Source organism: Vombatus ursinus, unplaced genomic scaffold (assembly GCF_900497805.2).
Source record: "Vombatus ursinus unplaced genomic scaffold, bare-nosed wombat genome assembly UNPS02011014.1, whole genome shotgun sequence".
NCBI lineage: Eukaryota > Metazoa > Chordata > Mammalia > Diprotodontia > Vombatidae > Vombatus > Vombatus ursinus.
In genome coordinates this window covers 717,193-734,198 of record NW_020950792.1, presented here as the reverse complement: position 1 = coordinate 734,198, position 17,006 = coordinate 717,193, and the positions used below count along the sequence as shown (strand labels likewise).

Below are 17,006 nucleotides of genomic sequence, written 5' to 3'. Positions count from 1 at the left end.
CACACACACACACACACACACACACACACACACACACACACACACACCCCAGACCTTTCAAATAGAAAACATGAAGTAGAAAGAGCACAAGACTGAGAACACAGAATTATGGATGTGACTATGGCTAAGTCATTTAATTGAATTTAAGCATTAGTTTCCTTATTTGCAAAAATAAGTATAATATTTGTACTTGTATGAGACTTGTCCAGGGTTATAGTTAGTAAATGGCAGAGACAAGATTCAAAACTGAGTCTTTTAACTCCAAATATAGCAAAATGCAATAGACAGGTAGGTAGCTAAATACATAGATAGAGCAATATATTGCAAAATGCAAAACATATGTATGTATACATGTCATCTCTCTTTCATCTCCCTTGTTAAGCTACTCATTATCATAGCTTTTCTTTGTATCAAGTTATACATTGTCCAAAATGACTGCCTTCATAATAGACTACAGGTCAACACTAGTCCAGTTCTCTTAATGTCAGTCAGAATATTTGATATTTTAAATTTATTTACTTGGATCAATGGTCTTGGACCAATAACATCACATAGAATTGAATGGATAATAATAATATAATAAAAATTTTCATGTTATCATTTTAAGGTTTATAAAACACTCAAATACAACACTGTGAATTGAGTAGTGTATTTTTAGTAATTGATCCTTGATTTATTAGCAAATAGGACAGAATGTATGTGTGTAGCCCTGACTATTTTAGCATCCAAATGTTAGAGTTTATATGAGCTGTTTAAACAAATAAATGAATCAAAAAAAATAATGAATAAAGAAACATGTATGAAGCACTTCCTATGTGGCTAGGGACACAAATAGAAAGACAAGGTAGCCTCTGCACTCAAGGAGTTTATACTGTAATGGTGGAGGTGTGGGGTGTTGTTGTTATTTGTCTTTTGTTCTTGAAGAGGATCATGACATCAGGAAGGTGATGCCATGACTTGCAAGTGAATTGGACTTGTGCAAAGTCACCAGCCTCACTTTTTCCTCCAGAGCCATCTGGGTCCAGGGGCAAGATTTAGATTAGGATGACTGGAGATGGTCATTATAAATATAAAGGAGTGGTGGCCAAGCAAGGATATTTTAATTTGGTAAGTCACAGGGAAGTTAAGTAGAGCCATAAGGCACTGATTGACATGCCCTTTGTAGTAACAAAGACACTAATGATTTGATTACTATTCTAGAGCTGGAAATCATAGTGATAATGGGAGTCTGGGAGGGGAGATGACATTGTGTGATCATAGGGTGATTGACAAGAAGATAAGTGTGGTGTCCCCAATACACTTTTCTGTAAGCCTATGTGCAAAGTTAGTATGATAAGTCTGTGGATAAGGAGAATACTGGGCAAAAATTTTGATGAGTAAGAAAAGACTGAAATAATTAGGCATTAATTGCTTATGGGTAGGCCAAGTCAATATAATAAAAAGGACAGGATTACTTAAATTAGTTTATTTTCAGAGCCATCAAAATCAAACTACCAAAGAAATACTTTGAAAAGCTAGAAAAAATAGTGAAATTAAAGGAATAAAAGGTTAGCATTTCAAGGAAAATAATGAAAAAAAATGAAAAGGAAGGTAGGCCTAGTAGTACCAGATCTCAAACTATCCTACAAAGTAGTAAACATTAAAATGATATGGTACCGGCTAAAATTAGGTCAATCAGTAGAAGAGCTGTTTCCCAGTTAATAAATGATTAAAAGATATAAATATAGTTCTCCATGAAAGAAATCCAGGCTATCAATAGTCATATAAAAAATGCTCCAAAATAACTAATAGTTAGGGAAATGCAAGTTAAAGCTGAGGTTCAATTCACATCTATTGTATTGGCAATATTGACAGAAAAGGAAAATGACAGCTGTTAAGAACAGGAGCTGCAGGAAAACAGGACCCTTAGGGTACTGACAAAATAGTTATAAATTGATCCAGCCATTCTAAAAGGCAATTTAGAACTATGACCCTAAAGTTTCTAAACTGTATATATAGTTTGATCCAGCAATTCCATTACTAAACCTATATCCTAAATAGATCAAAGAAAGAGGAAAAAGGAATCATATATTTATTAAAAAATATTAATAGTAGCTTTTTATCCTTACAAGGAACCTGAAACAAAGAGGATACTCATCAATTTAGAAGTGCTTAAACAAATTATATTTTAAAAATGTAATGGGATACTGTTGTACTGTAAGAAATGAAAGGAACAATTTTAGAGAAATCTTGGAAGATTTGCTTGAACTGATGCAGACAGAAGTGAGAACCTGAATAGTTTGTATAACAACACCAACAGCATTGTTAAAAAAAACAACAACAATGTGTGAAATCCTTTAGAACTCTGAAAAATGTAATAACCAAATTTATTACAAAACTGAATAACAATGAGAAAAACAAAATTTATTAAAAATACAAATCATGGTGATACATGACAATTGACTTCAGTCAGGAAAAAAGGTGAGTAGTATATAAACACATCTCAACAAACAGAAATTTTAAAAGGAAACTTAGAAGAGATAGAAGGGAAGTCAAGTAACTGATGACAAACATGGAAGAGTTTCGAGGTTTTGAGGTTAAGTCCCACTATGAGTTGAGGTTTGCCATAAATACTAAAGATAGTAAAGAAGCAGAGTTGGAAGTAGGAGGGAGATTAAACAAAGAATAGCAATCCTGCTTATGGTGGATGATGAGATAGTAAAAGTAAAATGGAGAAGTCGAACAACTTAACCCATATTTGTATGGGGTAAGATCCAGAGGGATAGAATAAAAATAATCTGTGGGAATTCTTACTTAAGATAAGTAAAGAGTAGGTAATAAAATTCCTAGTTGTCCTAATTTCCCTTTCTCAGAGCATTGCTTGACCTTATCAAGGAATTTAATGACGACTTTCATTTTGTACTATTGTGCTACAACAACTCAACATTCCTTTTCTGAGCATTTTGACTTTTACACATTTTCTCCCCACAATAACCTTGAGGTAGGCAATGAAAGTAGTATAATTCATTTTTACAGAAGAGAAAACTGAGGATAAGAAAAGTTGAGTGACTTTCACACAGCAAAAACAACAATTGATTTTTTATTTTTTAAAAAATTTTTGAAATTTATTTTTTTTATATTATGGTACTTTTTATTTATTTTTTTGTTTTCAACATTTACTTCCACAAGATTTTGAGTTCCAAATTTTCACCCCATCTCAACCCTCCCCCCACCCCAAGATGGCATGCATTCTAAATACCCCTTCCCCTAGTCTGCCTTCCCTTCTATCTCTCCCCCGCTTCTCTTATCCCCTTCCCCTTCAATTTTCCTGTAGGGTAGGATGGATTTCTGTACCCCATTTCCTGTATTTCTTATTTCCCAGTTGCATGAGAAAACATTTTTTTAAACATGTGTTTTTAAAACTTTGGGTTCCAAATTTTCTCCCTTCCTCCCTCCCCACCCACCCTCATTGATAAGGCAAGCAACTCAATATAGGTTATATATGTGAAGTTATGCAAAACACTTCCATAGTAGGCATGCTGTGAAAAACTAACTCTATTTCCCTTAATCCTATCCCAACCCCCATTTATTCTATTCTTTCTTTTGACTCTGACCGTCCTCAGAAGTACTTGCTTCTGATTACCCCCTTTCCCAACCTGCCCTCCTCTCTATCATCCCACTACTCTCTTGTCCCTTTCCCCCCCATTTTCCTGTAGGGTAAGATAGATTTCCATACCCAACTGAGTGTGTATGTTATTCCTTCCTTAAATCAAATTCTGTGAGAATAAGATTCACTCATTCCCTCTCACCTTCCCCCGTTTCCCCTGCACTGCAAAAGCCTTTTCTTCTCTGTTTTTTTTTGTGAGATAATTTACCCTGTTCTACCTCTCCCTTTCTACTTCTCCTAGTATACTTCTCTCTCACCCCTTAATTTTATTCTCCAGATATGACCCCTTCATCTTCAACTCACCCTGTCCCCTCTATCTATCTATATCTATTTATACATACATGTAATTTTTTCCCCTCCAACTACCCTAATACTGACAAAGGTTTCATGAGTTAAAAATACCATCTTTCCATGCAGGAATGTAAACAGTTCAACTGTAATAAGTCTCTTATGATTTTCTTTTTCCTGTTTACCTCTTCATGTTCCACTTGAGTCTTATATTTGAAATCAAATTTTCTATTCAGTTCTGGTCTTTTCATCAAGAATGCCTGAAAGTCCTCTATTTCACTGAATGACCATCTTTTCCCCTGCAGGATTATACTCAGTTTTTCTGGGTAGGTGATTCCTGGTTGTAATCCTATCTCCTTTGCCCTCTGAAATATTATATTCCATGCCCTGTGGTCCCTTAATGTAGAAGCAGCTAAATCTTGTGTTATCCTGATTGTGTTTCCACAATACTTGGATTGTTTCTTTCTGACTGGTTGTAATATTTTCTCCTTGACCGGGGAACTCTGGAATTTGGCTACAATATTCCTAGGAGTTTTCCTTTGGGGATCTCCTTCAGGCGGTGGCCAATGAATTCTTTCAATTTCTATTTCGCCCTCTGGTTTTAAATATCAGGGCAGTTTTCCTGGATAATTTCTTGAAAGATGATGTGTAGGCTCTTTTTTTGATCATGGCTTTCAGATAGTCCAATAATTCTTACATTCTATCTCCTGAATTGATTTTCCAAGATATTTCACATTGTTTTCTAATTTTTCATTCTTTTGAATTTGTTTTATAGTGTCTTGATTTCTCATAAAGTCCCTAGCTTCCAATTGCTCTATTCTAATTTTTAAGGAAGTATTTTCTTCAGTAATCTTTTGGACTTCCTTTTCCATTTGGCCAATTTTGTTTTTTAGGGCATTCTTCTCCTCATTGGCTTTTTGGGTCTCTTTTGCCGTTTGGGTTAGGCTATTTTTTAAGGTGTTATTTTCTTCAGTATTTTTTTGGGTCTCCTTTAGCAAGCTGTTGACTTGTTTTTCATGGTTTTCTTGTAAAACTCTCAGTTTTTCCTCTACTTCTCTTACTTGCTTCTCAAAATCCCTTTTGAGCTCTTGCAAGGCCTGGGACTGATTCATATTCTTCTTGGAGGCTTTGGTTGTAGGAGCTTTGGCTTCGTTGTCTTCTTCTGGTTGTATGTTTTGATCTTCTTTTCACCAAAGTAAGATAATATAGTTTGACTCTTTTTGTGCTGCTTACTCATGATCCTGGTCAGTTACTTGAGTTTTAAACTCTTTGTTAAGGTAAAAGTCTGCTTCCAATGTGAAGAATGTACTGTCCCAAGTTTCGGGGGTTTGTACAGCTGTTTTCAGAGATACTTCTAGGGACCTGAAAAGTGTCAGTTCTTCCAAGGTATTGTGATAAGGGGTGAGGTGTTTACTTTCCACTGCCACAACAAGCTCCACCACGCCAGCACTCCTCCTCGCCAGTGCTCTTCCTTGCCCCAGGACTGTCCCTCAGAACTGTGACCCAGATCCAAGCATTGCTAAAGTAAGAGATTCCTCTCTCAGCGCTGTCAAAGAGATCCTTGCAATCCCTCTCTGATCAGCCACTTGATTCCCCCTCAGTCTGTGGGCCAGAAGCTCAGGGAATAGCCGTGGCCTCCGGGGGCAGGGCCTGAAACCTAGCTCCTTCTCTCACTGCAGTCTCAGACTTTTCCCACTGACCTTCCAAGTTGTCTTTGGCATTCCTAGGTTGAGAAGTCTGGAAACTGCCACAGCTGCCGCAAGTCAGCCCTCTGAGGTGTGCTCCAGGGTCGCTGAGGCCTGTGCACCCATGCCACGCTGTGCTCTTCTCCCAGCCCCGCGCGGTATACCTTTCTGATCAACCATCCAGGCTGTCTTTGGCTGGAAATTTGTTTCACTCTGTCTTTTTGTGGGTTCTGCTGCTTTAGAATTTGTTTAGAGACATTTTTTATAGGTATTTGGAGGGGTTTGGGGGGAGAGCTCTAGGAAGTCACTGCTTTCCCTCAGCCATCTTGGCTCTGCCCTCAACAATTGATTTCTTTATGTAACTTGGTAAGCTTAGGAAATTACCACAGAAAAGCAAATAAAATAAAATAAAATAAAATAAAAGCCTGTTTTAGGCTCTGTGGTGAGAGAGTAAGATGGAGGAACTGAAATATTATACTAAAGAATTTCCAGGAGTGAGGAAGGCTCTTTATAATCACTTTAACCTCTTGCCACTTCTCAGAAGCCTTAGGATGACTGAGCCATCACAAAATCATAGATTTTTAAGCTGAGAGAGACCTTTGAAGTTGTCTAGCACAGCCACCATTTTTTAACAGATGAGGAAACTAAGAGCCAAGAGATTAAGTGATTTGTGTAAGGTCACACCATAAATGGTAAAGCCAGGATGTGAACCCAAGTCCAATGACTGCAAATCAAATGCTCTTCCCACCACTTTATGCAGTCTGAATAGGAGAAACAAGAGCATCCTTAAATTGAAAACATCACTCGACTCTCTCATCCCTTCTATTCAGTCTGCTTAAAGAGGAACAAAACATCCTGCTGAGATGCAGATTCTACATATTAAAGTGCTAGAAACCTTGGCAAATGGTAGATTTCCATTTAGAAAATAACAAACACCATATGAAACAAAACAAAACAAAAAGGCCTTCTTGTTGAAAGTATACACAATACACCTTTTAGCTGCTGTCATCTGTTAAATGTAGGGAACCAATCTGAGATGGACACAGTAAAATCAGGTACATCTTCTTCTCCCTAGGAGGTTCTCAACTCTCCATGAACAAAAATAATTAGGTTAATTTCCCTAGACAGTTATTGTGTATCCCTGGAGTAATTGGAGAGAAGGGCTAGTGAAGAGGATAGAATCTAAAGCTTTAATCCATCCTTCGGACAGTTTACTTCCTTATGGTAACAGTGGAGCTTATGAATTTGCCAAGTGTTGCTCACTTGGATGTGATATGTCCACAGCTTAGCATCTTGAATTGCAAAATCTGGACAGGGAAACATCTTCGTGGTATTAATGGGGAGGAAACAGATTCCCTGAGGAAATGCTGATGTCACAGGCTAGTGGAGTACAGCTCATAATAATACCACCTTGAATTGATAGAGTGTCCTTGAGTTCCTCTAAATAATTCTGTTTCACATGTTCGAAGGATGTGAGTTAATTCTAAGGAAGCATTTCCTTACAGTCAGAAATGTTATATATCAGATCAGTCAACTGAGGGAGGCTAAAGAATCTTCTTTCCTGGAGGCCTTGAAAATGAGGATAAGTTCTTATGACTTAGCCTCATAGAATCGTAGATTTTTAGCTGAACAGACCCCAAGAGATTGTCTTATTCAACTTACTCAATGTAGCTTGACACATAGTAAGCACTTAATAAATACTTATTGATTTGTTGACTCTTTCATTACACAGATGAGGAAATGGATACCTAGAGAAGATAGGTGACTTGTCTAAGGTAACATGTGCTCAGCAGTGTGGCAAAAAAGACACCAGGAAGTCTTCTAACTCTAAATCCAGTACTCTTGCCACTCTGCTATACTACTATTTGGAAATACTCAAATACAATTCTCAAACTTTTAGTTTAAGAAATAAAAAAAAAACAAAAAAATTACACTCATATAGAACTTTAAACTTTATAAAACAAATTTCCTACTACAACCTTGTTATAGCAGCAGCGAAGACATTGGAAGAATACTGTTAGTGACAAAACCTGAAAGGCATAAGGGACCAAAAGATGAGGGACGATGAAATGCTAAATATTTGAGTGCCCTACTTCCCCAAACCCATATCCTTATTGTATGAGCACATGTGTCTAGGGGTAAGAATTATTGGAAGTAAGGGGAAATATGGAAACAGTGGCCTCACCTTTCATTAGTTTCCATTGTTCCACCAAAGGAGAAAGGGAACATGTATCTTCTTAGTTTCCATAAGGTGATAATGGCACAACACGTTTCTAAAACTTTAGCTAATTCACAAAACACTTTGTCACAACACTCTCATCAGTCAAGCAGTTTAAGGCTTATTAATCTTTTTTTTTTCTTTTTAGGAGTGAGACAGAGAAGATTTGATGAAAACAAAGGACTAGCCTACTATTAGTGAATGATGATGACTTGGAGTGAAGTTGTCCAAATTCAGTTCTTGTTCAGCTGCCAAATGCAGTTGAATATGTTCAGAGCATGTCAGATTTCATCAGTATGTCATTTTGCCCCTTTCTGAGATCTTGAGCATTTGATAGAAGCCCCTTTTACCCTCATCTCCCTTTCTTCTATCCATAGATATCCATGCATTGCTAGTTTGTTGGGATACCAATAGTGCCAATAGGCAGGGCATTTCCCAAACATTCTTTAAACTTTCTTTAGTCTCCGCATACCACAATCCTTATAGACAATGAGTTATTCAGATCAACTAAAGTCAATTCATAAGGAGTTTGTGGCTACACTTGTTCATGGCTTCACCATTCTAAGGCAGTTTGAGGAGAGTCCCTGGGTTTGTCTTTGCAGGTAGACACCCAAGTATTTTATAATGTCTGCAGTTATTTAAAATCAATTTCTCTTTCTGTATCTTCCTTCTGGGTTTTGTTGGTAGCATATAAAAATGATAATGATTTATGTGGGCTTATTTTATATCCTGCAGCTCTGTTGTTAATTTTTTTAACTAGGTTTTTAGTTGATTCTCTAGGATTCTCTAAGTATATCATTATACCATTGCAAAAAGTGATAATTTTATTTCCTCATTGCCTATTTTTATTCCTTCAATTTCTCTTTCTTGTCTTATTGCTATTTCTTATTGTTAGCATTTCCAGGATAATGATGAATAATAGTGGTGATAATGAACATCTTTGCTTCACCCTAATCTCATTGGGAAGAGTTTTAGCTTATCCCTATTATAGATAATGCTTGACATACTTGCTCCTGGGAAGGAAAGTTATGATAAATCTGGACAGCATACAAGAAAGCAGACATCATCTTGCTTACAAAGGTATGCATAGTCAAAGCAATGGTTTTAACAGTAGTAATGTAGTAGGCTGTGAGAGTTGGACTCTGAGGAAAGCTGAGCACTGCAGAACCAATGCTTTCTAATTGTCATGCTGGAGAAGACTTCAAACTCACTCATTGGAATGACAGCTACTGAAGGTGAAGCTTAAATGCTTTGGCTTTGGCCACATGAGGAGAAGACAAGAAAAGACCCCGATGCTGGAAAAGATTGAAGGCAAGAGGAGAAGGGGATGGCAGAGGATGAAATGTTTTGGTAGTGTCGTGGAAATAATGAACCTGAACTTGGACAGACTTTGGGATATAGTAGAGGCTAGAAGGGCCTGGCATGCTATGGGGTCATGAAGAGTTGGACGTGACTGAATGAGTGAACAAAGGCTCTTGATTTTGGATAGATACTACCCCATGCTCTTTTGATTCCTAAGTTTTTTAGTGTTTTGAATAGAAATAGGTGTTGTATTTTGTCAAAAGCTTTCTTCATTTGTCATAATTATATAACTGTTGTTGTTGTTTTTATAATTGATATGGGTAAATATACTTATAATACTCCTAATATTGAACCAACTCTGAATTCCTGGCATGAATCCTACCTGTTCATTGTAATATATTTCTGTAATCTACTTGCTAATATTTTATTAAAAGTTTTTGCATCAACATTCATTAAGGAAATTGGCCTATAGTTTTCTTTTTTTGTTTTTGCTGTCCTGGTTTTAGGTATCAAAACCATATTTGTGTCGTAGGAGGAGTTTGGTAGGACTCCTTTTTTTTAACCAATTATTTTTCAAATAGTTTTTGTAATAGTAGAATTAACTGTACTTTAAATACTTGGTAGAATTGACTTGAAAATCCATCTGGTCTTGGAGACCTTTTTCTTAGGGAGCTCATTTATGACTTGTTCAATTTCTTTTTCTAAGATACGGTTATTTAAATATTATATTTCCTCTTCTGTTAATCTGGGCAATTTATGTTTTTGTAGTCATCCATTTCACTTAGATTGTCAGTTTTAATGGCATAAAATTGGGCAAAGTAACTCCTACTGATTGCTTTGATTTCATCTTCATTGGTATTGCATTTACCCTTATCTTTCTGAGACTGGTAATTTGTTCTTTCTTTTTTAAATCAAATTAATCAGTGATCTATTTTATTGTTTTTTTCTTCATCAAATCAACTCTCAATTTTATTTACTAGGTCAATTTTTTTTTTACTTTCACTTTTATGAATCTCTCATTTGATTTTTAAGGATTTCCATTTTTGTGTTTAATTGTGGATTTTTAATTTATTCTTTTTCTAGTTTTCTTTTAATTGTATGCCCAATTCATTGATCAATTATTTTCTCTTTTATGTATTTATGCAGAGATATAAATTTTCCTCTATGTACTGCTTTGGCTACACCCCACAAATTATGATATGTTGTCTCATTGTTATTCTCTTTAATGAAATTATTGATTTATCTCCTATGATTTGTTCTTTGACCCATTCATTCCTTAGGATTAGATTATTTAGTTTCCAGTTAATTTTTAATCTGTGCTTCCATAGCCCTTTATTGAATGTAATTGTTATCACATTATGGTCTGAAAATGGTGCATTGAATACTTTGGCTTTGCTGCATTTGTTGGTGAGGTTTTTATGCCCTGATATATGGTCAATCTTTGTAAAGATCACCAGTCTAGACCTTATCCCTAAAGTAAAAGTAATAATTAAAATAAAATATAATATCTGTATTCAAAGAAAAGTTGAACAAAATTATTCCAAAAACATTAAAGGGACAAATATATAGATTACGGTGACATTTCTTTTAAAGTCTAAATTTTGTTATTAAAAACAAGTATGTGCTAGTCAATTTTCTTCTTGTGTAAGTAAAGGAAGGGCAGTAGGCAAGGCAGAGACAAAGCACCTCAGGACCCTAACAAGCTTTGAAAAGTGATCTCTGCCCATGGGAAAAATTGTACTTCCTGCATATTGTTGGAACTTTTGGACCTTCCCAGGAATGAATTTAAATTGACATTGATACTCTCTCTCTCTCTCTCTCCTTCTCTCTCTCTTTTGCTTTCTCTCTCTCTCTTTGGATAAGCAAATAGTTTGAAAGAAAGTAGGTATCTTTTGACTGGTCAATGGCTGAATAAATTTTGGTATAGGAATGAAATGGAATAAGTAGAAGACAGGAAGAATGTAAAAAATTCAGAGAAACTTAGGAAGACTTATGAACTAATGCATGTGAAGTAAATAGAACCAGAACACAATTTATGTAATGAGCAAAGTAAAGTAAAAGAAAACAATACTGGCAGCTAAATGACCCAGTGAATTGAATGTTTGAATTGGAATCATGAAGCACTGAATTTAGATCCTCCCTCAGACACTTATTTTCTATGTGATCTGGGCAAGTCACTTACTCTCCTTCAGCCTTGGTTTCTTTATATATAAAATAGAGATAATAGTAGTGTTTACCTTAAAGGGTTTTTGTGAGGATCAAACAAGATAATATATCCAAAAGTGCTTTGCAAGTCTTAAAGTGCTATATAATTGCTAACTATGATTATGATTTCAAAACTGATTGGCATAGTGACCAATCATTACTTCCGTGGATTGGTATTAAAAACAATACTACTTTCCTATCACTAAAGGTAGTAGATTATTGGCACAGAGTGGTAGGCATGCACAGTCAGGAATAGCAATTTTTTTTTGCCAGTTTTTAAAAAAATTTTTTTTGGTGAGACAATTGGGGTTAAGTGACTTGCCCAAGGTCACACAGCTAGTATGTGTCAAGTGTCTGAGGCCAGATTTGAACTCAGGTCCTACTGACTCCAAGGCCGGAGCTCTATCCACTGTGTCACATAGCTGCCCCCAGGAATAGCAATTTTTTTAAGGATACTTCTTTTTTACAAGGGATGGTTCTACCTAGAGGGAGATGAATCATTGGGGAGTGATAATAATTTAAAAAAAAAGAATATGGGGTTGAGCCATGATGGAAGAGTAAAAGCAAGGACTGGCCTAAGCTCTCCCTCAAACCCCTCCAAATACCTGTAAAAAATGACTCTAAACAAATTCTAGAGCAGCAGAACCCACAAAAAGACAGAGTGAAAAAAATTTTCAGCCCAAGACAACTTGAAAGATCTATAGGAAAGGTCTGTTGCAACAGGATGAGAGAGGAGCACAGTCCAGCACAAAGTGAGCCAAAATAGACTGGGCCCCAGCAAACCTGAAGCAGTCCTCAGGGGACTGAATCACTGGCAGCTGTAGTGGTTTTCAGACTTCTCAACCCACAAATACAAAAGACAACTTGGTCTGTTGGACCTGGGTGAGAAAGGAACTCAGTGCAACCTAGGCCCTAGCACAGCCCTGGGGCTATGGCAGTGGCAGTGGTGGCAGTGGTGGCAGCAGCTGCTGCTGAGCTCTCAGCCCACAGATGGTGAGGGGATTGAAAAACTGATCGGAAGGAGATTACAGTGAGATAGGATTCTGTTGCTTCGCCCATACTTGGATCTGAGTCACAGCCCTGGGTGGCAATCCTGCGGTGAGGAGGAGCACTGGAATAGTAGAGCTTGTGGCAGCAGTGGAGAGGGAACCCTTCTCAGAGTTCCAGGGCAGAAAGGAGTGCTTGTGGTCACTCAATGACCAAAGCATAGGCAAGGAGAGGAGTAAACACCTCTCCTTAGATCATACCACTTCGGAAGAACTGAAAACTTACAGGTCCCTAGAAATATCTCTGAAAACAGCTGCACAAAACCGCTGAAGCTTGGGACAGTTAACCCTCCACACTGGCAGCAGAGCCCTTCCTTAAGAAACAGTTAAAAAAAGTCAATTAATTGCCTGGGAAAATGAGGAAACAGTGGGAAAAAAAACTCAGACTATAGAATTTTACTTTGGTGACAAAGAAGATCAAAGCATATAACTAGAAGAAGACAACAAAGTCAAAGCTCCTACATCCAAAGCCTCCAAGAAAAACATGAATTGGTCTCAGGCCATGGAAGAGCTCAAAAAGGATTTTGAGAAGCAAGTAAGAGAAGTAGAGGGAAAAAATGGGAAGAAAAATTAGAGTGATACAAGAAAATCATGAAAAGTGAATCAATAGCTTGCTCAAGGAGACCTAAAAAAATACTGAAGAAAATAACACCTTAAAAATAGAGTAACCCAAATGGCAAAAGAGGTCCAAAAAGCCAATGAGGAGAAGAATGCCTTCAAAAGCAGAAATGGTCAAATGGAAAAGGAGGTCCAAAAGCTCGCTGAAGAAAATAATTCCTTAAAAATTAGAATGGAGCAAATGGAAGCTATTGACTCCATGAGAAACAAGAAATTATAAAACAAAACCAAAAGAATGAAAAAAAATAGAAGACAACATGACCTATCTCATTGGAAAAATAACAGACCTGGAAAATAGATCCAGGAGAGATAATTTAAAAATTATTGGACTACCTGAGAGCCACGATAAAAAAAAGGAGCCTAGACATCATTTTTCCAGAAATTATCAAGGAAAATTGCCCTGATATTCTAGAACCAGAGGGTAAAATAGAAATTAAAAGAATCCACCTATCATCTCCTGAAGAAAAAAATCCCAACAGGAAAACTCTCAGGAATATCATAGCCAAATTCCAGAGTTCCCAGACCACATAGCTAGAATGTCTCAAGTGTCTGAGGCCAGATTTGAACTCTGGTCCTCCTGACTCCAAGGCCAGGGCTCTATCCACTGCACCACCTAGCTGCCCTCAGGAATAGAAATTTTTTGCTAAAGCAAGCAGCCAGAAAGAAACAATTCAAGTATTATGGAAACACAATCAGGATAACACAAGATTTAGCAGCTTCTATGTTAAGGGATTAGAGAGCTTGGAATATGATATTCTGGAGGGCAAAGGAGCTAGGATTACAACCAAAAATTACCTACCCAGCAAAAGTAAGTATAATGAATGAGGGGGGGAAATTGACATTCATTGATGTAGAGGAATTTGATGCACTCTTGAGAAGCCAGAGCTAAACAGAAAAAAAATTGGATTTCAAATATAAGACTCAAGAAAAGCATGCAAAGGTAAACAGGAAAGAGAAATCATAAGGGGCTTATTAAAGTTGAACTGTTTATATTCCTACATGGAAAGATGTTATTTGTAACTTATGAAACCTTTCTCAGTGTTAGGGTAGTTGGAAGGAATATATATATTTGTATATATATATAAACAGAAAGCACAGTGTAGGTTGAATTTGAAGGGATGATATCTAAAAAAATAAAATTAAGAGTTGACAGAAGAACATACTGGGAGAAGGAGAAAGGGAGAAGTAGAATGGGGTAAATTATCTCACATAAAAGAGTCAAGAAAAAGTTTTTAGAGTGGAAGGGAAGAGTGTGGAGGTGAGAGGGAATGAGTGAACCTTTTTCTCATCAGATTTGGTTTAAGAAGGGAATAACATACACACTCAAATGGGTATGGAAATCTATCTTACCCTATAGGAAAGTAGGAGGGAAAGGGATAAGAGAGGGGGATCATAATAGAAGAGAGGACAGATTAGGGGAAGGGGTATTCAGAAGCAATTAATTTTGAGGAGGAACAAGGTAAAAGGAGAGAATAGAATAAATGGGGGGGGGTGGGATAAGATGGAGGGAAATATAGTTAGTCTTTTACAACATGACTATTATGGAAGTGCTTTGCATGACTGCACATGTATAAGCTAAATCAAATTTCTTACCTTCTCAATGACGGTAGGTGGGGAAGGAGGAAGGGAAAGAATTTGGAACTCAAAGTTTTAAAAATGAATGTTAAAACTTGTTTTTACATGCAATTGGGAAATAATATACACAGGCAATGGTGTATGGAAACCTATCTTACCCTAGAAGAAAATACAAGGTGAAGGGGATAAGAGAATGGTGAGGCATTGATAGAAAGGACAGTAGATTGCGGAAAGGGGTAATCAAAATGCAGGCCATGAGGGGTGAGGGGAGGGGAGAAATGGGGAGAAAATTTGGAACTCAGAATCCTGTAGAAGTGGATGCTGCAAACTAAAAATAAATGAATAAACTTAAAAGTAAAATATAAATTAAAAAAAAAACTTCATCATCATCACCATCATCATCATCACTATCATTATCATCATCTTCTTCTCCTTCTCCTCCTCCTCCTCCTTTTCCTCCTCCTCCTCCTCATTCTCCTCCTCCTCCTTCTCCTTCTTCTTCTTCAGACATCTCCCTATCTCAACCAAGCTGGAAATACAGTGGCCACTCACAATCCCAATCCCAAAACTAATTGACATAGAAGCTTTGACCTGCTTTGTTTCATACCTGGGCTAATTTGCCCCTCCCTAGGAAATCTGGTAGAGTCTCATTCCTGGGAATTCACCACATTGAATTTAGTTTAGACACTCAATAGTCTTTAGCCCCATTGAAGCTCAGAAATCCTAAGCTCAAGCAATCCACTAGCCTCAGCCTCCTTAATAGCAGGTTTTTCAAGCACATACCACTATGTCCAACAACAATTTTTTTGAAGAAAAAAGATGCCTAAAGGATCTTAGAAAGTCCTCCTTGCTTGGTTATTGGTAGCTGTATTATTGAAATTTGGAGTATAACATAGTCATTTAATCTGATTGCATGTTTTCAATTTTGTGTTCTCATGGAACCTAGAGAGGGACTCTGGATTCTAAGTGTACTCTGGTCATTATTGCAGTAGGTTTGGTTCTCTGTTGTGTGGAGAGTTCAAAATAACTTATCAGGTTACTGCAATTTCTATCCATTTTAAAGCGCAACTAGGTGGTGCAAAGGTTAGAATGCCAGGCCTAGAGACAGGAAGACTTATCATCTTGAGTTTAATCCTGGCTTCAGACATTAACTAGCTCTGTGACCCTGGGCCAATCACTTAACCCTGTTTGTCTGTTTCCTCATTTGTAAAATGAGATTGAGAAGGAAATGGCAGACTACTCCATTATCTTTGCCAAGAAAACCCTAAAACGAGTCATAAAGAGTTAGACACTACTGAAACAATTGAAAAACAACTATAAATCCTTTATAAAATTCCATATTTTTATATCATTGTTACTTCCTGACATATCCACTTTCTCCTTAGCCAATTGAATCTTCTGCTATTACAAAGCAATATAATTAAAGATACTGAAAAAGAAATCTTTGTGACAATGTATGGAACATTTCTCATCTATATTCCCCAGATATTCTACTTAGAGAAAGGATGTGTGTTTCATCTTCTTTTCTCAGTAGCACCTCCCAGACCACAGGCTCTGTTTCCATCCTATACATCACTTCCATCATCCAGGGAAATAACCCTTGTATGGGGAAATGGCCTGCCATTCTCACCACTATCAACACAAACTCCAATCAAAGTATAGGTAAGCCCATGTAAGTAAACTGGGAGTAGCATACCTCTGAGAACACTGGCTGTGCTTCCAACCTGGCACTCACTGCCAAGGTCAAGGAATCAAGACTTAGGGGGAGATTAGATTTGGCAACATGTCTCTGTAGGTCCTCGCCTCCTCAGTAATCACAGCTGCTGAAGACCTGGAATAAAAAACTGTTAACTGCCAAAATCCTTGATACTGTCAAATAGTTGAAGATCAGAAACAAATATAGTTTTATTAATGAAAATGATACTGAAGAAGATATATTACCATGTGCTTTGTCACAGTACCTTAATGACCTCTGGGCTTTTCTGTCAGACAAATTTGAAACCTCCTATATGCATTATCTTCACTATAAGAATGTGGACTGTTTGAGAACAGAGACTGTCTTGTTTCTCTATTTGTATCCCCAGTGCTTAGCACAATGCTTTACAAATTGTTAAGACCTTAATAAATGCTTTTTCATTCTATTTAATCAAGATTATTCATTGCAATTAATCTGAATTCAATTGCCTTTCAGTGTGGTTTTCTTTTAAGCCATTGTAGTCATTCACTTTATTTGCTCTACATCACTCTTACAAGACCCACATTTTTCTGAGTTCCTCATTGTTATAATTTCTTATGGTGTTTAAGTTTCCATCGCATTCATATGCCGTATTTTGTTCAGCTATGCCTCCATGAATAGCCTACCACTTTGTTTCTAGTAGTTTGGTACTGCAAAGCATTCTTCAATCAATATTTCATTATATATG

The 17,006-nt window shown here is 36.9% G+C and overlaps 1 protein-coding gene across 1 annotated transcript in view; it reads left to right on the top strand.

The window, feature by feature from the left end:
- Nucleotides 1–17,006, top strand: part of HS6ST3 (heparan sulfate 6-O-sulfotransferase 3) — an 824,577-nt gene that overhangs the window by 424,182 nt on the left and 383,389 nt on the right. The gene's annotated exons all lie outside the window — the stretch shown is intronic.